This window comes from Canis aureus, chromosome 19 (assembly GCF_053574225.1).
Source record: "Canis aureus isolate CA01 chromosome 19, VMU_Caureus_v.1.0, whole genome shotgun sequence".
NCBI lineage: Eukaryota > Metazoa > Chordata > Mammalia > Carnivora > Canidae > Canis > Canis aureus.
Window position 1 is genome coordinate 13,195,539 of NC_135629.1, and position 22,822 is coordinate 13,218,360.

Consider the following 22,822-nt stretch of genomic DNA (forward strand, 5'->3'; position numbering starts at 1 on the left):
CCTGAATTTTGTTGTTTAACAGTTGTTACAAATATGGAGGCAGAACCCAATTTATCTTAACTACTCTGCTTTATTTCCTGTTTGAAGAACTAATACTTAACAGGATTTTTTGTTTTTTTATGCTAAAGGCCAAGGTATGAGAGGCAGTTGAGGAAAAAAAAAACACAAAACAAACAACAACAACAACATTGAAACTACTTTTTAGTTAAGCTGGATTTATTTCAAATCCTGAAGGATTCACCAAGACAAGCAGTAGGCTCATGGTTACATGGCCATTTTATTTAGAATCGTTTCCCCTTCCACACAACATACAAATCTTTCTAGACCTCGCGTATATGTCTACTATATTCATAACCAAAAGTATTTCTCTCTATTCTGGTCAGACTATATGTATTGCAAATCCCCAAACACAAATCTAACTTCTACAAGCCCTCTGGGGGGATTTTGTCAATAACAACAACAACAACAACAACAACAACAAAAAAGTCTCAGCTGGTACTTTTAAAGGTCTTAAGAAGTTTGCAAAAACAATCCAAGTAACCTGAATAAGATCTCTATAAATCTCAGTCTCTTTGAAAACTAGAGTTTCAATAGCCTAAGAGTATGGGGGAGATGAAGAAGAGTTAGTTACTTCTCCATTTCTATGGCCAAGCTATCAACATCTTTCTCTCGCCCTCAAGCAACAGCTGGTCTCCTTGCATCCTTTCTTGCTCCCTTCCAGCTCACACTCCACATACCAATCAGAGTGGTCACATTAACTGAAACCCTTCATTGTGGAAGACAAGACTAGGAGCTGGCCTGAGGCTGTCACCACATTTGGAAGTTGATAGGAGCTGGCAACTCTCTAACAATTAGGCCTCGGTGGTTTCCTGTGTGTTAGGTTTTTTCCAAATGAAGGGGGGAGGATGGGGGGACAAACAAACAAACGGCAGAGCCAGGCAGTAGGTTTGAGAGTGCTTTAATGGGGAGCGCTCCCGGGCGAGGTTCTCTGACTCGGAGAGGTGGCCAGTGTCAGGGAAGTCGCGCCAGGGTTGGGGAGTGTGGGGGTTTTTAGGCTTTATTGGTTCCAGGTCTGGATCCGGGTTAGGCAAGGGAACACCGTGTCCCTCCCTAGGTGATTGGCTGGGAGTGGGGATAGTACAGACGATTGGGGGTGGTCCCTGGCTGGAAAGTCCCAGATGGAAAGTTTTGTTTTTCTGTCTATTCGATTTACTGGAGATGATGTGGTGGTCACGGCTGCCTTGGAAGATAAGCCATTTTGACCCAATTTGAGATGTCCGCCATTTTGGGTGCCCATCTCTCAGCCAGCCCAACACTGTGGACTATCCATAATTTCACAAAATATCACATCAGACAACATCTGATGGATCAAGATAAAGACAAGAACCTTTTGTAATCATGCCTGAACAGACAAAACATAAATGCTGTCCCAACCACCAGAATGCTGTTCCCTTGCCCTTCCCAGATAATGGTGACTGCTGTTTTTACCAATTTAACTCTAACTTCACTCCTTTCATCTAAGACTGAGAAACCCAATCATGGAATTATCTCATTCTAAGACAGCACACAACCCAGAACAAAGCCTTGCTTCCCTAAAGCCTTTTCAAATTACCAGATACAATCCCAATCCTATAAACCGCTTCTAACACCATTTTAGAGACATTCCATTGTCTGTGAGCATGCTCCAGTGAAAATTAACAGAGAAACCTCACTAAAACGAAGTCGGGAGGCCAGCTGGGGGAGGTCTCCTGTCTTAGCACATGCCCTTACCTACAGACCCAAAAAACCTACCTTTCTGGTCATACTACTTTATCTACTTTACTATCCTAACAGGAGGAGGAAGGTTTTTTTCTCCTCTCCCAGCAACAGCCCAACCAATGACAGGCTATCACAACTCAGCCAATGAAAAGCCATCACACTGTGAACATCCAGTTTTCTCCAATGGACTCACTGTTTACAACAGCTCCTCCTATCTTCAACTGTTCCTCTGTGAAGGAGTGTTCCTTTCCTTCCTTCTCGGGATGCGTCTATGGTTTTGATGTAGCATGGATGTTCCAAATTGTTGTTCCTGAATAAACCCATTTTTCCTGGTAAAATAACTGATGCTTTTATTTTTGAGATTAACACTCCAATATAGCAATGACCACTAAACCCACCATAGGTGTGTTCTGGTGGTCTTCAGCTGTATAGCACTAACAACTGTTTAGCTCAAAAAGCTTATTGTTATTCAGCCAGGACACCTGGGTTCAAGTTCCAGCTCTGCCACTTACTCCCCACCACATACTTCCTAAGCCAAATGACACAAATTTGTTATGCCTCAGCATGCTCATTCATAAAATAGGGAAAATGTAAATCATGTGCATTTCCTTCAAAAATTTTTAAGACGTATAAAATAATGCCTGCATAGAATATATTGCTTAAAACACACAGCTGGTCAAATCACTCCTATTTAAACTAATAGGCAAAATCATGAATGCATCTAGAAAGGTCTACCTACCTCTTCTGCCTCATGGGACCCTAATTTTGTCCTCTATAAAATGGGTCTAAAAGTATCATTATCAATAATGACACAAAGGTAAATTTCAAAAAATATGACCATCTTTGGAAAACCTCTCATCACTAGCACTTACTAGGCACAGAACAAATGTTATTTTACCTTCCCCCTTTGGAAAAATTATTAACTCTCTCGGAGCTTCTGCTTTCTCAACTGGAAAATAGTGGGATTAGATTAAACCAGTGCAATCCAAACTGCATTCTGTGGAATACCCCTCATAGGTTCTTTAGGAGTTCTGCAATGTTTTATTTTAATTTTGTCAGAAAAACTGGCATAAGACAGCTATTGTAATCCATAATATCCTAGAATCCATATGGAAAATAGTACCTTAGTGCCTCATATCAAATAGAAAATCGGTGTTTGTTGAATAAAGTTCTAAATTCAAATTTTTGAATTTGAAATTTGTTTCATCAAAATGACTTCATATGTTAATATCATACCAAATTTTTTTAATTGGAGTTCAATTTACCAACATTTAGCATAACACTCAGTGATCATTCCACCAAGTGCCCCCTTAGTGCCCATCACCCAATCGCCCCAACCCCCCGCCCACCTCCCTTTCCACTACCCCTTGTTCATTTCCCAGAGTTAGGTGTCTCTCATGTTTTGTCACCCTCACTGATATTTTCACTCATTTTCTCTCCTTTCCCTTTATTCCCTTTCACTAATTTTTATATTCCCCAAATGAATGAGACCATATAATGTTTGTCCTTTTCCAATTGATTTATTTCACTCAGCATAATACCCTCCAGTTCCATCCACATTGAAGCAAATGGTAGATATTTGTCGTTTCTAATGGCTGAGTAATATTCCATTGTATACATAAACCACATCTTCTTTATCCATTCATCTTTCGATGGACACCAAGCCTCCTTCCACAGTTTGGCTATTGGGGACATTGCTGCTAGAAACATCGGGGTGCAGGTGTCCCGGCGTTTCACTGCATCTGTATCTTTGGGGTAAATCCCCAGCAGTGCAATTGCTGGGTCATAGGGCAGGTCTATTTTTAACTCTTTGAGGAACCTCCACACAGTTTTCCAGAGTGGCTGCACCAGTTCACATTCCCACCAACAGTGTAAGAGGGTTCCCTTTTCTCCACATCCTCTCCAACATTTGTTGTTTCCTGCCTTGTTAATTTTCCCCATTCTTACTGGTGTGAGGTGGTATCTCATTGTGGTTTTGATTTGTATTTCCCTGATGGCCAGTGATGCGGAGCATTTTCTCATGTGCTTGTTGGCCATGTCTATGTCTTGCTCTGTGAAATTTCTGTTCATGTTTTTTGCCCATTTCATGATTGGATTCTTTGCTTCTTTGATGTTGAGTTTAATAAGTTCTTTATAGATGTTGGACACTAGCCCTTTATCTGATAGGTCATTTGCAAATATCTTCTCCCATTCTGAAGTTGTCTCTTAGTTTTGTTGCCTGTTTCTTTGGCTGTGCAGAAGCTTTTTATCTTAAGCCCCAATAATTCATTTTTGCTTTTGTTTCTTTTGCCTTCATGGATGTATCTTATAAGAAGTTGCTGTGGCCAAGATCAAAAAGGGTGTTGCCTGTGTTCTCCTCTAGGATTTTGATGGATTCTTGTCTCACATTTAGATCTTTCATCCATTTTGAGTTTATCTTTGTGTATGGTGTAAGAGAATGGACTAGTTTCATTCTTCTGCATGTAGATGTCCAATTTTCCCAGCACCATTTACCGAATAGACTGTCTTTTTTTTCCAGTGGATAGTCTTTCCTGCTTTGTCGAATATTAGTTGACCATAAAGTTCAGGGTCCACTTCTGGGTTCTCTATTCTGTTCCATTGATCTATGTGTCTGTTTTTGTGCCAGTACCACACTGTCTTGATGACCACAGCTTTGTAGTACAACCTGAAAACTGGCATTGTGATGCCCCTAGCTATGGTTTTCTTTTTTTAATATCCCCCTGACTATTCGGGCTCTTTTCTGATTCCACACAAATCTTAAGATGATTTGTTCCAACTCTCTGAAGAAAGCCCATGGTATTTTGATAGGGATTGCATTAAACGTGTAAATTGCCCTGGGTAACATTGACATTTTCACAATATTAATTCTGCCAATCCATGAGCATGGAATATTTTTCCATCTCTTTGTGTCTTCCTCAATTTCTTTCAGAAGTGTTCTATAGTTTTGAGGGTATAGATCCTTTACATCTTTGGTGAGGTTTATTCCTAGGTATCTTATGCTTTTGGGTGCAATTGTAAATGGGATTGACTCCTTAATTTCTCTTTCTTCAGTCTCATTGTTAGTGTATAGAAATGCCACTGATTTCTGGGCATTGATTTTGTATCCTGCCACGCTACCGAATTGCTGTATGTGTTCTAGCAATCTTGGGGTGGAGACTTTTGGGTTTTCTATGTAGAGTATCATGTCATCGGCGAAGAGGGAGAGTTTGACTTCTTCTTTGCCAATTTGAATGCCTTTAATGTCTTTTTGTTGTCTGATTGCTGAGGCTAGGACTTCCAGTACTATGTTGAATAGCAGTGGTGAGAGTGGACATCCCTGTCGTGTTCCTGATCTTAGGGGAAAGGCTCCCAGTTTTTCCCCATTAAGAATGATATTTGTTGTGGGCTTTTCTTAGATGCCTTTTAAGATGCTGAGAAATGTTCCCTCTATCCCTACACTATGAAGAGTTTTGATCAGGAATGGATGCTGTATTTTGTCAAATGCTTTCTCTGCATCTATTGTGAGGACCATACAGTTCTTGTTTTTTTCTCTTGTTATGATCAATCACATTGATTGCTTTACAAGTGTTGAACCTTGCATCCCAGGGATAAATCCCACTTGGTCATGGTGAATAATCTTCTTAATGTATTGTTGGACCCTATTGGCTAGTATCTTGTTGAGTATTTTTGCATCCATGTTCATCAGGGATATTGATATATAATTCTCCTTTTTGGTGGGGTCTTTGTCTGGTTTTGGAATTAAGGTGATGCTGGCCTCATGAAATGAGTTTGGAAGTACTCCATCTCTATCTTTCCGAACAGCTTTAGTAGAATAGGTATGATTTCTTCTTTAAACGTTTGATAGAATTCCCCTGGGAAGCCATCTGGCCCTGGACTTTTGTGTCTTGGGAGGTTTTTGATGACTGCTTCAATTTCCTCCCTGGTTATCGGCCTGTTTAGGTTTTGTATTTCTTCCTGTTCCAGTTTTAGTAGTTTGTGGTTTTCCAGAAATGCGTCAATTTCTTCTAGATTGCCTAATTTATTGGCATATAGCTGCTCATAATAAGTTTTTAAAATCGTTTGTATTTCCTTGGTATTGGTGGTGATCTCTTCTTTCTCATTCATGATTTTATTAATTTGAGTTTTCTCTCTTCTTTTTAATAAGGCTGGCTAATGGTTTATCCATCTTATTCTTTCAAAGAACCAACTCCTGGTTTTGTTGATCTGTTCCACAGTTCTTCTGGCTCTATTTCATTGAGTTCTGCTCGAATCTTTATCATCTTCTTCTGCTGGGTGAAGGTTTCATTTGCTGTTCCTTCTCTAGCTCCTTTAGGTGCAAGGTTATCTTTGTATTTGAGTTCTTTCCAGTTTTTAGATGGATGCTTGTATTGCGATGTATTTCCCCCTCAGGACTGCTTTTGCTGTATCCCAAAGATTTTGAACAGTTGTATCTTCATTCTCATTAGTTTCCATGAATCTTCTTAATTCTTCTCTAATTTCCTGGTTGACCCTTTCATCTTTTAGCAGGATGGTCCTTAACCTCCACGTGTTTGAAACCCTTCCAAACTTTTTCTTTTGGTTTAGTTCTAGTTTCAAAGCGTTATGGTCTGAAAATATTCAGGGGACAATCCCAATCTTTTGGTATTGGTTAAGACCTGATTTGTGACTCAGTATGTGGTCTATTCTGGAGAAAGTTCCATGTGCACTTAGTATGTCTTCCGTTGCGTTTGGATGTAAAGTTCTGTAAATATCTGTGAAATCCATCTGGTCCAGTGTATCATTTAAAGCTCTTGTTTCTTTGGCGATGTTGTGCTTAGAAGATCTATCGATTGTAGAATGCGCTGTGTTCAAGTATCCCAGTATTAGTGTATTATTATCTAAGTATATCTTAACTTTGGTTATTAATTGATATACATGGCAGCTCCCACATTCGGGGCATAAATATTCATGATTGTTAGGTCCTCTTGTTGGACAGATCCTTTAAGTATGATATAGTGTCCCTCTTCATCTCTTACCACAGCCTTTGGGATAAGCTTTAATTTATCTGATAAGAGGACTGCTACCCCTGCTTTCTTTTGAGGACCACTTGAATGGTAAATGGTTCTCCAACCTTTTATTTTCAGGCTGTAGGTGTCCTTAGGTCTAAAATGAGTCTCTTGTAGACAGCAAATAGATGGGTCTTGCTTTTTTATCCAGTCTGAAACCCTGTGCCTTTTGATGGGGTCATTAAGCCCATTCACGTTCAGAGTTACTATTGAAAGATATGAATTTAGTGTCATCGTGATACCTATTAAGTCTCCGTCTTTGTGGATTGTTTCCTTGGACTTCCTCTTTCTTTTACAGAGTCCCCCTTAATATTTCTTGGCAGAGCTGGCTTGGTGGTCACATATTATTTCAGTTTCTGCCTATCTTGGAAGTTCTTTATCTCTCCTTCTATTCTGAATGAGAGCCTTGCTGGATAAGTATTCTTGGCTGCAGGTTCTTCTCATTTAAGACCCTGAATATATCCTGCCAGCCTTTTCTGGCCTGCCAGGTCTCTGTGGAGAAGTCTGCTGTTAACCTAATACTTCTCCCCATATAAGTTAGGGATCTCTTGTCTCTTGCTGCTTTAAAGATCTTCTCTTTATCTTTGGAATTTGCAAGTTTCACTATTAAATATCGAGGTCTTAAACGGTTTTTTTTTTTTTCCACTTGAACGGTTTTTATTGATTTTAGGGGGAGATCTCTCTATCTCCTGGATCTGAATGCCTGTTTCCCTTCTGAATTAGGGAAGTTCTCAGCTATGATTTGTTCAAATACACTTTCTGGTCCTCTGTCCCTTTCGACGTCCCCTGGAACCCCAATGAAACGTAGATTTTTCCTTCTGAGGCTATCATTTATTTCCCTTAACCTATCCTCATGATCTTTTCATTGTTTTTCTCTTTTTTCCTCAGCTTCCTTTCTTGCCATCAACTTGTCTTCTATGTCACTTACTCATTCTTCTACCTCATTAACCCTTGTCATTAGGACCTCCAGGTTGGATTGCATCTCATTTAATTGATTTTAAATTACAGCCTGATTAGATCTAAATTCTGCATTCATGAAGTCTCTTGAATCCTTTATGCTTTTTTCTAGAACCACCAGTAGCTTTATAATAGTGCTTCTGAATTGGCTTTCTGACATTGAATTGTAATCCAAATTTTGTAACTCTGTGGGAGAGAGGACTGTTTCTGATTCTTTCTTTTGTGGTTAGTTTTTCCTTCCAGTCATTTTGCTCAGAGTGGCTAAAAACAAGTTGTACTGGGAAAGGGAGAAAAAAAGAGAAGAAAAAAAGGGGGGAGGGGACAAACAGAAAACAAAAAACAAGGAGGGGTATCCTCTGACTCTATATACTGTAAGTCCCTAGACTTCCCCTGGAACTTTCCAGCGCTGCTTGGTTAAGAACTTGCGCTTCCCCTGTCCTTCCAGCTATCTTCTGGGGGAGGGGCTCCTGTGCTGAGTCTCAGGTGTGTGTACCCGGGGGAGCTGCCCCGCCCCCTGCCAGGTGCACGGCTCAGTGGGAGCTGTTTATCCTGTAAGACCCCTGGCTCCCTGGTGGCCCTGCTCAGTCCCAGGTATAAGGTGACACCAGGAGGAACAACTTCACTGGCAGCGGCCAGCTCTGCAGCTCTGGAGTCAGCTCCCGCAGTAACCACCAGAGTCTCCCAGTCCGCAGGGGCCTGGATGCTCCGGGGGTGGGGGGTGCTGCTCTGTACAGCTTGGGGCACCCAGTTGGCAGAAACATCCTTGTTGCCCTGTGTCCTCCCAGCTTCCGCCTGTTCTGGGAGAGTGCTGGATCTTGGGCTGTGTCCCCTGGCACCCTAGGCTCCCGGGCTGCGCAGCCCCCTCCGCCTGGAGGTGCCACCTGAGCTGCTTCCGGGGCCCTGCCGGGCATGCGCTGCAGCCCTTTAGGGAGCTCGGCCGCGGGGTGTGGCGCGCTCTCCCCTGGGGCGCAGGTCCTCTGTTAGTGCCCCTGGGAGCCTGAGGGCATCCCTGCCCCTCCTGGGATCCTGCCCGAGCTTTCTGTGAGCTCTTTTCCATCCCAGAAGATTGGTAAAGTTTCTGCTTCTCCGGGACTGGGCTTTCCTGTCCTGAGGGCACATGCCTGCCTGGCCCCACCCCCTTGGTTGCTTTTGTACTTCTTTATTTTTTTCCTCCTTCCTACCTTGATAGAAGCACGAACTCTTCTCACTGTAGCATTCCAGCTGTTCTCTTTAAATCTCAGGCTGAATTCGTAGGTTTTCAGGATGATTTGAAAGTTATCTAGGTAAGTTGGTGGGGACAGATGACTTGGGGACCCTACTCTTCTGCCATCTTGCCCAGCCTCCTATCATACCAAATTTTATAAAACTTGAGTTTCTAAATGTATGCTATTAAAATATTAATTTAATGGTTTATAAGCTTTTTTTTTTTTTCAGAAGGAACAAAAAAGCTTCTACAAACACAAAACTTAAAATATAACTTGACTGAATCATCTCTAGGCACCTTCTGACTTGGGGTTCAGAGGTGGTTTTGTGTGTTTTGGAGCACCCTAAATATTTACCATTAAAAGAAAGTCACATAATATCCTGTATAATAACTTCAACAGGGATGTTGTTTGCATAGGCAATTGCTGCCTTTAAAACATGTGTACTGTTTGCCTAGAGAGGAGGAGAAAAAAAACATGTTCACTTTGCAAAAAATGTCTCTGTCCTGTATTACCCACAGATGCCAAGACAGCCATAAACACATACACATGCCAGAGCCAACAAAAACACCATGACTACTGTTGGCTTCCTGATTCTGTGTACAGTGAATTACACTTGCAGTGCTGGATATTACTTTTTAGAGACACCAGTAACAAACCCTTGAGATGATTGCACTCCCTCCTGCTTGAATAATTCTATCCAGTTATACTGAATCATATTATTCTTAACAATCCAAACTCCACTAAAAAAAAAAAAAAAAAAAATTCAACAAGGCCCTGTTCAGCCTTCCTCTGATTACACCAGCTAAGATGTTGAAATATTTTAAACATGAACTGTTTAAAGGTGGCCATGATAACAGAAATCAGACTGGAAGAAACATTGATCATCACCTCCACAACATGGCTTAATAAGCAATCGTCACAGTGTTTCAAAGTATCAGCCGTGATCTAAGCCAACCCTGTCACATAACAAGGAAATTGAGGTCCAGAGAAAGGATGTGGTTTCTTCATACCCAACTGACAATGTTGTAAAAACACTAAGCCACAATTTCAGTCTCCAAATCCTTCCTATTATACTATATGAATCCAATATACCTTACTTTAATTGAGATCTAATTGAATTCCAGAACATAATCTAGTGGAGAGAATGTTCTCTTTCTGGGAACATGGTGGACAAATAAATGACTCTCCCACAGCAGAGAGCCAAAGGCTAGTACCTGTTTTTAAATCTTTATAAATGCAAAGATTATTGAGGAACAAAATATGGAATAGTTATTTGAGTATTTGAGGCCAAAAGCTAAGTACATAGACCACTGAAGCCACCTTTCAACTTGAGGATAATAGTTAACCTGTTGAAATTAACCACTGGTTTCCATGTTCTTGCCAGACTGAACTAAATAAAAGTTCAAGGACATCCAATAATAGACCCAATCCATAAAGCTGAAAACTCAAAGAACTATGCTTTTAGAAAATGAGAGAATTAAGAAAATAAAGAAAATGTGCTCTCTTCTAGGGGACTGCAAGAAAAGTTGCCTTGCTGGAATCTCAACAATGAGAGAAATTAAAAACAAATACCCAGAATGTGTAACCCAGAAGCTCTAGCCTTCACATGAGCTCACTGCCTGAATTCACACTATATAGGTAGTGTGTATCCCACAAAACCTCAAACCAAGAATTTATTTTAAATTGTTACCATTCTGGTAGCACCCCCAAACAGAGCAGAAGCAAATAAAATTCACTCAGGATAATCCACCCTCATCTCAGGCTTTGAAGAATCCCCACTGGTAATAGTCCAAGAGACATATTCTCATAATAAAGATTCATTAAAAATGTATGCAAATAAATAATCAGATAAAAACTCACAAAGAGTTCAGATACTAAGGTTATCAAACAAAGAAAGAAAACATGCATTCATATACACTTTAAAATAGAAGAAATTGCAATTCTCCAAGCAACGTTTTAAAAGAACTAAGCTAGAAATAAAACAATCTAATACTTCATATTTAAAAAACTCAAAGAATGGGGGATCCCTTGGTGGCCAAGCAGTTTGGTGTCTGCCTTTGGTCCAGGGTGTGATCCTGGGGTCCCGGGATCGAGTCCCACATCGGGCTCCCTGCATGGGGCCTGCTTCTCCCTCTGCCTGTGTCTCTGCCTCTGTCTCTCTCTGTCTCTTATGAATAAATAAATAAAATAAAAAAACTCAAAGAATGATCTAGTTTCCAGTAAAGAGTAAATAAGCACACTCTGCCTATCCATCTCATTGAATAAAACCATAAAGCTTACATGCAATGCACTGAACAGCTTTGTGAGGATTCTGAAAAGTAAACAGAAGTATGCCAATTGGGGAAGAAAACTAGAACTTTAAGTACCACCAAACCAGCAAGGGGGGTTATCACTTTTTCCTGCTGGTATCCTCTGACCTGGAATCAGTGATACATAGAGCTGGGCATCAAGACTGACAGAGACCATCCCAGGAAAACGAAAGAGGTCTCCTAACACGAAGGAAGAGTAAGAGAAATCTCCTTTTTCTCTCTCTCTTTTTTCTGTTCTCTTGCAGCATAGCACCCAAATAGTTTCACAGCCAGAGCAGCCACAACACTGCACCAAAGAGGCACCCCTCAAGAGCCCAAAATCCTGAGGAAGAAGAACCTTCCTTCCTCTTTAATCTGAGAAGTTGTCTTTCTAGAGAGTGGGGCAAACCCCTATTGCTCTTTTTTCCTCTTTGTCCTTACCCTGTTGACACTTCCAGATATGATTTAAAATTGCCAAAACCTAGAAACAACCCAAATGTCCTTTGATAGATGAAGGGATAAATAAACTGTGAAGCATCTAAATGATAGGATACTCTATAAAAAGGAAAAAAAAACACTATTAACAGATTCAACCACGGATGAATCTCAAATGCATTATGCTGAGTGAAAGAAGACAGTCTCAAAAGGGTTACACACTATAATTTATTTTGTTTATACAACATTCTGGAAAAGACAGAAGTATAATGACTGAGAATTCAGTGATTGCCAGGAGTTAGAGGCAAATAACTTACTCAGAGGCTCATATGAAAAACCAAGCTAGTGAACATACTCCACTGCTTCGTGAGGTAATGAGATCCTTTCATTTAGAAGTGTTTAAAGCCCCAGTGAAGTAATATATATCAGGGATATTACAGAAGGATTTCATGCTTTACAGTTTGCATAGATGCCCTCTAAACATTCCATTCCACCTTTGAGAGACTCTAACTTTAAAATAAAGTCTGCTTTGTATTGATATATACCTGATTATACCTAACATTAAATAAATATAGTTCCTATACTATACTTTTGGGTTTGACAGCTCATTAAAAAGACCTCAACAAACACCTTTTTAAAAAAAATTTTGTGGAATCAATAAATTTGTATTGGAATGCCAACTTTATAAGGTAAGAAGACAAAAAAAAATTAAGATATGCTCATCATCCTCTACAAATTTGTAACATTGCTGGGAAGAGAAATCATTAATACCTGCAATGTTAAACAACGTGCCAAAGTTAAATACTAATGCACAGTAATAATGTAAAAAAGGCCATGCATAAGAGCCTGTGTAATTTCCAAATTGATGTACAGGCATTAAGAGCTATGGGGAGGCAGGGAATTTACTAGATATTTTCTATATGCCTCTCCAGAGCCCTTTGTCCATCCTGTCTCTACCCCACTGTGTGGCCACTATGGATATACCATATGGATATACCAACAGACTCGTTTCCAGATTTTGATTGGATTCAGTCAATGGGAGGCCCAGTAGGAGATCAAGAGGGCAGAATAAGAGTGAGGTAAATGTGTTTATTTCCCTGGTTCTTGTCTGCCTACTTACTACAGGATCCTATTAGGTGTCCATCACCACTCCTTTACTTTCCCTTTCAGCCTACAAACGGTAACAGTTTCCAGCTATGACTAGCCTCAGGGTCCCTGAGGTCCCTCACCATCCCTTCTTGGTTTCCCTCAACACTGGTTGCACCTTTGTAAGCAGTTCATTTATTAAACTATTTCAAATCAATATAAGTTTGCCATTTGCTGGAACCCTGATGAATCTGGTAGAGAAGGGAGTGTATGCTTTGTGTATTGTAGTGTTTGGAGAAGCTTTAGGGAAATTGGAGTAGGGTTTTGAAGTATGAGTACAACTGAGACATTATTCTGTTTATAAGGCTTGTCCAATGGCTACTGACTACATTAGGCACAAGGCAGGGATTCAAAATCAAATCAACATGATGGAGAAGCACAAAGCCTACTGAGGATAAGGTGGGCCAAACTGACTTCAAAGAGAATGGTGGAATTGCTGGGTTGTTGGGCAGGTCTATTTTTAACTCTTTGAGGAACCTCCACACAGTTTTCCAGAGTGGCTGCACCATTTCACATTCCCACCAACAGTGTAAGAGGATTTACCCCAAAGATACAGAAGCAGTGAAACACCGGGACACCTGCACCCCGATGTTTATAGCAGCAATGTCCACAATAGCCAAACTGTGGAAGGAGCGTCGGTGTCCATCGAAAGATGAATGGATAAAGAAGATGTGGTTTATGTATACAATGGAATATTACTCAGCCATTAGAAACGACAAATACCCACCATTTGCTTCAACGTGGATGGAACTGGAGGGTATTATGCTGAGTGAAGTAAGTCAATTGGAGAAGGACAAACATTATATGGTCTCATTCATTTGGGGAATATAAATAATAGTGAAAGGGAATATAAGGGAAGGGAGAAGAAATGGGTGGAAATATCAGAAAGGGAGACAGAACATGAAGACTCCTAACTCTGAGAAACGAACTAGGGGTGGTGGAAGGGGAGGAGGACGGAGGGTGGGGGTGAATGGGTGATGGGCACTGAGGTGGGCACTTGATGGGATGAGCACTGGGTGTTATTCTGTATGTTGGCAAATTGAACACCAATAAAAAATAAATTTATTATTTAAAAAAAGGTAAAAAAAACAGAGAATGGTGGGTGTATGTGCATGTGAGGTGGGGGGGGGGAGGAAAAACATTTAAAGGCTGAAACAATATTTAGTGAATTTATAAGCTAAGCACTGTGCTAAGTTCTGAGGAAGAGCAAAACACAGTGACCCTACCTTCCTTGAGTACATTGGTTATCTATTGCCTTGTAACAGATTATCCCCAAACTCAGCAGCTTAAAACAACAATAACATTTTGTTATCTTACACTCTTTTGGAGTAAGTAACTCAGGAGTGTTTTGGTTGGGCAGTTCCGATTTGGATTTCTCATGAGTTTCTAGCCAAGATGTTGGCCACATCTGTGCCATCTGAAAGCTAAATTGGGACTGGGAGATCTGATGCCAGGATGGCTCATTCACATGGCAGTTTTATTTCACTTATTGTCAGGAGGTCTTACAACATAGACTCTTCTCTGGGGCTGCTTCAGTATCCTCACAACATGGCAGCTGGCTTCCCCCAGAGTCAGTGATACACCAAAAAGCAAGCCACAATGTCTCTTATGACCTAGCCTCAGAAATCACAATCTGTCATTTCCACAATACTCTACTGATCACAAAGGTTAGTCCGGGCAGCCCTGGTGGCTCAGCGGTTTATGGCCGCCTGCAGCCCGGGGAGTGATCCTGGAGACCCGGGATCGAGTCCCACATTGGGCTCCCTGCATGGAGCCTGCTTCTCCCTCTGCCTCTCTCTCGCTCTCTCTTTTTTTTTTTTTTTTTTTTTTAAAAAAAAAGGTTAGCCCTAGTCACTGTGGGAGGGGAATATATATATATAATAGGCTTGCAAGAAGGTTAGAATCTCTGAGGGCCATCTTGGACACTCGTGAGAAAGAATTTATGGTCTCTATACATAATAACAAGTACACACACCAAAAGAGTAATTATAACCTATAGTCAGTACTGGGAAGGGAACCCACAGAATCATTAAGTAGCCCAGCAGAAACATCCAGTTGAACATGAAAGCTGAGATGGGGACTGATGGACTCATGTCAGCCATAAGGTAAGTTAAGGGCATGTGACTGGAGACCATTGGCTCTGGGCCAGTATAGCTCTGGTACATTCACCATTTTCTACATAGATTTTTTTCTTACCTATGGTAACAGTGGCAAGGAGCACAGCAATCCGCAGAATTCTTTATTTCTCTTTTTTCCCCAATTTCGGCATTCCACATCTTCCCCCATGGTTCCTTTGTCTCACCCAAATCTAGACCTATTCCTTTCTTTCCTGACAGGCAAAGTCTCCCTCATTTTCTGATTTCCTCATAGCAATTTCAGTTAAACTGAGAAACAAAATCAACAAAAATAATTAATACATGTAAAATATATGTATCACTTTATTCTCCCCACTTGTAAGAATTAAAAACCCCATAAACAACCAGGTGTTACACTAGAGAATACTGAGAACACAAAGAATCAGCCATGTGCATCTCTAGCTTGTCAGATAATAGAAGTGACCTCTGGTTTCAGAAACACCTGCAGGGGGTCCCTCTCAGGCCTATAACTGCTAAAGCTGCAAAGCTTGTTCAAACACAGATGTCTAGGCCCTAACCCCAGAATTTTCTGATGCAGAGAGTTTGGGGTGAAGCCTGAAAATCTGCATTTTTAACAAGCTCCAGTGATGCTGATGCTGGTGGTCTGGGGTTCACACTTTGAGAACTACTAGTATATGTCTGGTTATCAACCTGTGCTGTGCACTTAAATCACTGAGGGTACTTAAAGGTATAGACAACTGTTCATACTCCAGGTATTCTGATACAGTTGGTGTGGGGTGTGGTCTAAGCAGCGGGATTTTTCAAAGCTCTATCAGGTGATGTTCATGTGCTACTAACTTGAGACCCACTGGTGCTGAACTTACCCAAAGCCATCATAGTTCCTATTGAACCTGCTTGCTGTCACTTCATTCAGAAATTGCTTCCAGAAAATAGCAGGCCAGCACTTAGGTTTTCACACTGGACTGTGATACCTCAAGATTTCAGGGGGATTGCTGTAAGGATGCAGTGCTTGCTTCCTTCTCCTATTTTAATCAGACCACCTCCTCTGTCATTATTTCCTATATTGCTCTTGCTCCTAGAGTTTCATTTGAAGAAAGGGTCCCTTGGCTAAAAGAAATATTTGAAAACCACTAATGTAAGAGAAAGCCCACTAAACTGAAAATGAGTAGGTCTTGCTTCTAGCTATCTAATCATTGTACCTCTCTGAGCTTTAACTTCAGACTTATTTCTAAAGCAATAGCTAATATTTGTATAGTGCTTGTCGTTATAAATGATAGTTTGTCATAATAAACGTATTTGCCTCACATGATCTTTATTTTTTTTTTCCACATGATCTTTATTTATTTATTTATTTTAAAGATTTTATTTATTTATTCATGACAGACACAGAAAGAAAGAGAGAGGCAGAGACACAGGCAGCAGGAAAAGCAAGCTCCATGCAGGGAGCCTGACATGGGACTCAATCCCCGATCTCCAGGATCACACCCTGGGCTGAAGGTGGTGCTAAACTGTTGGGCCTGTGGGGCTGCCCTCACATGATCTTTAAAATAATCCTATCACATAACTGATAACAGAGTGCCCATTTTGTAGGTAGGAGAATCATCTACAATTCAAGTAGAAAACTACAGCTTCATTTATCCAGCCAAAGCAATACTCAATCCAAATATTCTTAGTTTAAATTTTGATTCCTTCTGTTTCATGATGCTGCCATTAATGTCTTCTCTTTTATGACTAACATGAGTCTGTCTCATTTCCTTCTTATCTAGTAAAAGGAGCAATATTCTATAGGCTCATCTCCTCCATAAAAATCTGGAAATAATCTCATCTAGGGGTAGGAACAAAGAGGTTGATTTGAAGGCAGTGGTCTTCAAAGCATGGTCCCCAGATTCATTACCTAGGACCTTGTGAGAAATGCAAACCTTCAGGCCTCATCCCAGATGTAAAGGATCAAACTTTGGGGGACAAAAGAAAAATCTTTGGAAATAGAAAATGTATGCTTTAACAAGTGCCCCTGGTTAGAGCATTGTATGATAAAGTTTGAGAGCTCAGAATTAAGGACCTCTAATGCTATCTTTAGAAGCTCTGTCCTGGAGTAAACTTGGTGGCAAAACTAGTGGTGCTGAGGTAGGCTCATCTGGCTGCAAGAGCCAACTGTTAAAGTTTCAGTAATTGTGCACACTGGTTAGGAATATTTACACCATGGAAATCAGCCAACACTAAAATTAGAGCTCACACCTCTCCTCCTCTGTCCACAAGAGAGCTAGTTTACTAGTACAAAATGACAAAATTCTGATCATTGATCCTACTTCTCAGACATGATTTGAAACCTTATTCCTAAAGCCAAGATGGTAGGCTCTACCTTGATTATGCCAGATGCCCCAAACTATTCCATTCACCAAAAATTGGAGAATTCATAGCCAAATTTGCTTAAAAATTTCAGTAGTTACCCTTGTTTTTGCAAGAGAATACAAAACCTTTCCACAATCTAACTTCCATTTCAGTCTCATGTTTAATCACCTTCTTCTTCTACCCTGCCCACACTAGCCTTCAACTATACTGTGAAAATCATTTCCCATTCCCCTACTTCATTGAGCCATCTCTACCTCCTCTGGTTCACTGCACAAGCTATTCCTTCAGCCTGAAAAATGCTCCTTCTCTATCTCATTTTCTAGGTCTCAAATCAGATAAAATCTCCTCCAGGAAGTTGTCATTATACACTTCCCTCCCAACCCTTCCCTTCTCACTCCCTACCCTCATCCCACAAATTAAGAAAATTATAGGCCAGTGTTTCTGATGAACACAGATCCAAAAATTCTAACAAAGTATTAATAAATCCAATTTAACAATACATTAAAAGAATCAACACCATGATCAAGTGGGGTTTATTCTAGGTATGCAAGGATGCTTCCATCCCAGCAAACTAATCAATGTAGTATATTATATCAACAAAATGTAAGATAAAAATCGATCATTTCAAAGATGCAGAAAAAGCATTTGACAATATTCAACATCCACTTATGAAAAGAACCCTCAAAAAAGTGGATATAGAAGAAATGTACCTCCACATAATAAAGGCTGTATATGATAAACTAACAGCTAACATCATACTTAATGGCGAAAAGCCAAAAGCTCTTCCTCTAACATCAGGAACAAGACACAAATACCTACCCTTGATACTTCTATTCAGTATACTACTGAAAGTCCTATCCAGAGGAATTAGACAATAAAATGAAATATAAAGTATCCCAGTTGAAAATGAAGAAATAAAACTGTCATTATCTGAAGATGTCATTATTGACATAGAAAATCCTAAAGACTCCTCCAAAACACTGTTAGAACTAATATACAAATTTAGGAAATTTTCAGGGTGCAACACCAATATACAAAAATATGTTGTATTTCTGTATACTAAAAACAAACCCTGGGCAGCCCCAGTGGCGCAGCGGTTTGGCGTCGCCTGCAGCCTGGGGTGTGATCCTGGAGACCCCAGATCGAGTGCCATGTCGGGCTCCCTGCATGGAGCCTGCTTCTCCCTCTGCCTGTGTCTCTGCCTCTCTCTCTGTGTATCTCTCATGAATAAATAAATATTTTAAAAAATAAAAATAAAAAATAAAAACAAACCATAAGAAAGACAATTTTTTAAAAATCCAATTTACAATTGCATCAAAAAATAAAATCCCTAGGAATAAACTTATGTAAGGGGGTAAAAGATCTGTACATTAAAAACTAAAAGACATTAATGAAAGAAACTTAAAAGACACAAATAAGTGGAAAAATATTCTGTGCTAATGGACTCAAGCAATTGATATTGTTAAAATGTTCATACCCCAAAGCAATCTACAGATTCAGTGAAATCCCTGTCAAAAGTCCAGTGGCATTTTTCACATAAATATAACAAATAATTTTAAAATTTGTATGGAACCAAAAATGACCACAAAGCCCAATCAATTTTGAGACGATGCTTTCAGTTGTGTTCTTTCTCAAAATTGGTTGGGCTTTGTGGTCATAAAAACAGATACATAGATCAATGGACAGAGAACAAAGCCCAGAAATAAACCTATCCACATATGGTCAATTAATTTACCACAAAGGAGCCAAGAACATACAATTAATAAAAAAACACAGGTTTCTTCGATAAATGGTGTTGGGTAACTTGGACACCCACATGCAAAGGAGTGAAACTACATTACTATCTTAAAACAAGAATTAGCAATACACAGAAAAATAACTCAAAATTTGAATATAAGACCTGAAACCATAAAACTCCTGGAAGAAAATACAGGCAGTAAACTCTTTGATATGGGTGTTGTGGATAATTTGATTTGACTCCAAAAGCAAAGGCAACACAAGCAAAAATAAACAGGGCCACATCAAACTAAAAACTTCGGATAAGCAAAGGAAATTTTCAACAAAATAGGGCAACTTACTGAATGGGAGAAAATTTTTACAAGTATTTTATCCAATAAGGATTACTATCCAAAATATATAAAGCACTTACAACTCAATAGCAAAGAAAGAACAATTCTATTTACAAATAAGCAGAGAATCGGAATAGACATTTTTCCAAAGAACACAACAGATGGCCAACAGATACATGAAAAGACAATCAACATCGCTAATCATCAGGGAAATGCAAATCAAAACCACAATGAGACAATACCTCCCACCCATTAGAATGGCTATTATCAAAAAAGGCAAGAAATAATCAGTGTTGGCAAAGATAAATGAAAGGGAAACTTTGTGCACTTTGGTAGAGATGTAACTTAACAAAGCTACTAGACAAGACAGTATGGAGGTTCCTCAAAAAATTAAAAACAGAACCAGGGCAGCCTAGGTGGCTCAGCAGTTTAGCGCCACTTTCAGCGCACGGTGTGATCCTGGAGACCAGGGATCAAGTCCTACGTCGGGCTCCCTGCATGGAACCTGCTTCTCCCTCTGGCTGTGTCTCTACCTATCTGTCTCTCTCCATCTCTCTGTCTCTCTCTCTGTTTCTCATGAATAAATAAATAAAATCTTAAAAAAAAATAGAACTACCATACAATCCAGCAAATCTACTTCTAGATATTTTTAAGAAGAAAACAAAAACACTAATTTGAAAAGGTATATGCACCCCCATGTTCATGGCAGCATTATTTATAATAGCCAAGACTTGGAAACAACCTAAATGTCCATCGATCCATGAGTAGTAAAAGAAAATGTGAGGGGCACCAGTCAGTTAAGCATCTGACTCTTGATCTTAGCTCAGGTCTTAATCTCAGGGTTGTGAGTTCAAGCCCCACGCTGGACTCCATACTGGATATGGACCCTACCTAAAAAAGAAAAGAAAATGTGAGATATATAGATATACATAGATCTACATACATACACACACACACACACGAGAATAATATTCAGTGATAGAAAAATGAAATCTTGTCATCTGTGACAACATGGACAGAACTTGGGAGCATTTTGCTACGTGAATGAAGTCAGACAGAAAAAGATCATATGATTTCACTTATATGTAGAACCTAAACACATACACACCAAAAAAAAAAAAAATCCACAACAAAACAACACACAAACTTAGGGATATAGAGAAGTGACTGCCTAAGGTAGGAGGTTGGGAGGTGGGCAAATGGGAGAAGGGTATCTAAAGGAATAAGCTTCCACTTATAAGTTATAAAGTGAGTAAGTCATAGAGATGCAATGTATAGCATGGTGACTACAGTCAGTAATACTGTACTGAGTATCTGAAAGCCTCTAGGAGAGTGGATCTTGAAAGTTCTCATCACAAGAAAAAAATTTGCAACTATTTATGGTGATGGGTATGAAGTGGATTTATTGTAGTAATCAATTTACCATATACACAAATATTGAATCATCATATCACACACCTGAAACTACTAAGTTATGTCAATTATACCTCAATTAAAAAACAAAAAGAAAAAGCAGAATGAATAAATTGTAGTATATTCATGCAATAGAATACTATATACAGCAGTGAAACTGAAGTACAACTATGTACAACCAAATGAATAAATCACACAACACAATGCAGAGTGAAAAAAGGCAGACATAAAAGACTGAGTACTATCTGGTTCCATTTTTATGAAATTTCAAAAAACAGGTAAAACCAATTTATGGAGGTAGAACTTAGGACAGAAGAAAGTTAGTGACTGGAGGAGGTATATGGGGGCTCCTGGAATGCTAATAACATACTGTTTCTTGAACTACGGACTGGCTACACTATAATTGTAAGGTTTCATTACAATTCAATTGTTAATTCATGGATAATTTGGTCATTGCTTTGTATGTATGTTAATCGACAAAAGTTTTCATTGAAAAAGTTAAAATGTCTAAGGTACTGTGCTGGGTGCACTGTGAGGAGACAAAAATGATCAGGCATGTATTCTCTGGTTTTTGGATTGTTAAGAAAGAGTGAAGACATGTACATCTGAAAACAAAACTAATAGCATGGATTAAATGAGAAGTGACCATAGCTAATAAGGGTATGCTAGAGCCAGCTTCTATGGGCCAATTTGTACACATCTTATCCTAACACCACAATCAGTAACATTAAATCAGTAGCTTTAAATTAGCCACGATGGAAATATTTATACCACAGAAATTGGCAAATGCTGCAAATCAGGGTTTTTCCCCAAAAAGGCTTGTTGTTAAACATTTACCAGCACACCAATAGCTACAGAAACCAAAAGCATTATTGGAATTAGAAAGACCACATCTTAGCCTATCTGAGCTCCAATATAGCCCAGTGACAAAGGATATGTCTTTTTTTTTTTTTTTTAAGCCTTTTTTAAAAAGTTGTAAAACCAATCTTTTCACAAGGTAAGAGAAACAGAAATACCCACAAACTCTCAGTTCTGGGATGCATCACCCTACTGCCCTCCAGTGGTAAATCTAATCTTGCCTACTTATCTGGAGAATGAGTTCAACTCAACAAATTCTGGGCGCTGCACACAGTCCTTGATTTAGTTTACGATGCTTATAGCTGAATGCCATTGATTCTATAAATTCTGGAAATTAAAGAGGGATAGAATTGATAGGTCATATTAATATACAAAGCATCAAAATATTTCTTGCTGGAATATACAAGAGTTCGGAACAAAGCATCATCCAGAGAATAAAGTCCATGTATCAGGATGCTGGTTGCAAGTGGTACGACAACAAACCTGTCTACCCAAGCATGCTTTTTACAAACTCACAAGAAACCTTGTGGAATTTCAGAAATCCTACAACCTTGTAAATAATAGATCTTCTTCTGTGAGAATCATATAGTGAATAATACATTAGACACAGAGAATCTGAAATCCAGAACAAAGAATGAAACTGGGGAGAATTTAGGGTGACCAGAACTATGTGCTCAAAGTAATATAGTATTACTAACATTAACACTGCTAACATAGTGTACAAGAAGAGGGGAAAAAAAGAAGGAAAAGGAGGGGAGTGGAAGGAACAGCTTTATTGCTTAGAAATAAAACAAACTATCTCTGTTTCAGGATTATGCGTGAAAAATTAAAATTAATCAAAATGAAGCATTGTGGGGAAGCATTTAGTCCTTAGACATGAGGATATTAAAGGATCCAGAAACATTAATTTGTTGATCTTCATGGTGCCTGGAAAAGTTAGCAAAAGCTAACTACAGCCAACCTTTGAGTACTTTCAACCAGCCCCGGTTCTCAAATGTTCCAGGACACCCAGGGACTAACTCAAACCACACCTGGTATTTCTTTTACTATTCTAGGTGCACTGAATCTTAGAAGAGTTTGCATCATTTTTGTTTTAACTGACAAGAAACCAATCCAGAGAGAATAAAAAGAACCCTGTTTTTATGGTTTCTGTATTCAATAACAGAGAAGGAAAAACATTCCCAGCCTACATTTGTAGATAACTGAGTATAATGGATTAGAGTA

The 22,822-nt window shown here is 39.4% G+C and overlaps 1 long non-coding RNA gene across 20 annotated transcripts in view; it reads right to left on the minus strand.

Annotated features, from left to right (window-relative positions):
• The window catches only part of LOC144289656 (uncharacterized), a 469,344-nt gene that overhangs the window by 229,197 nt on the left and 217,325 nt on the right, over positions 1-22,822 (minus strand). For 2 of the 20 annotated variants that reach the window (XR_013357510.1, XR_013357511.1), the window contains exon 5: positions 15,010-15,197. The exons of the other annotated variants lie outside the window; for them this stretch is intronic. This is a non-coding gene — a long non-coding RNA (uncharacterized LOC144289656). The remainder of the gene's footprint in view (positions 1-15,009; positions 15,198-22,822) is intronic. 20 annotated transcript variants of the gene reach the window in all.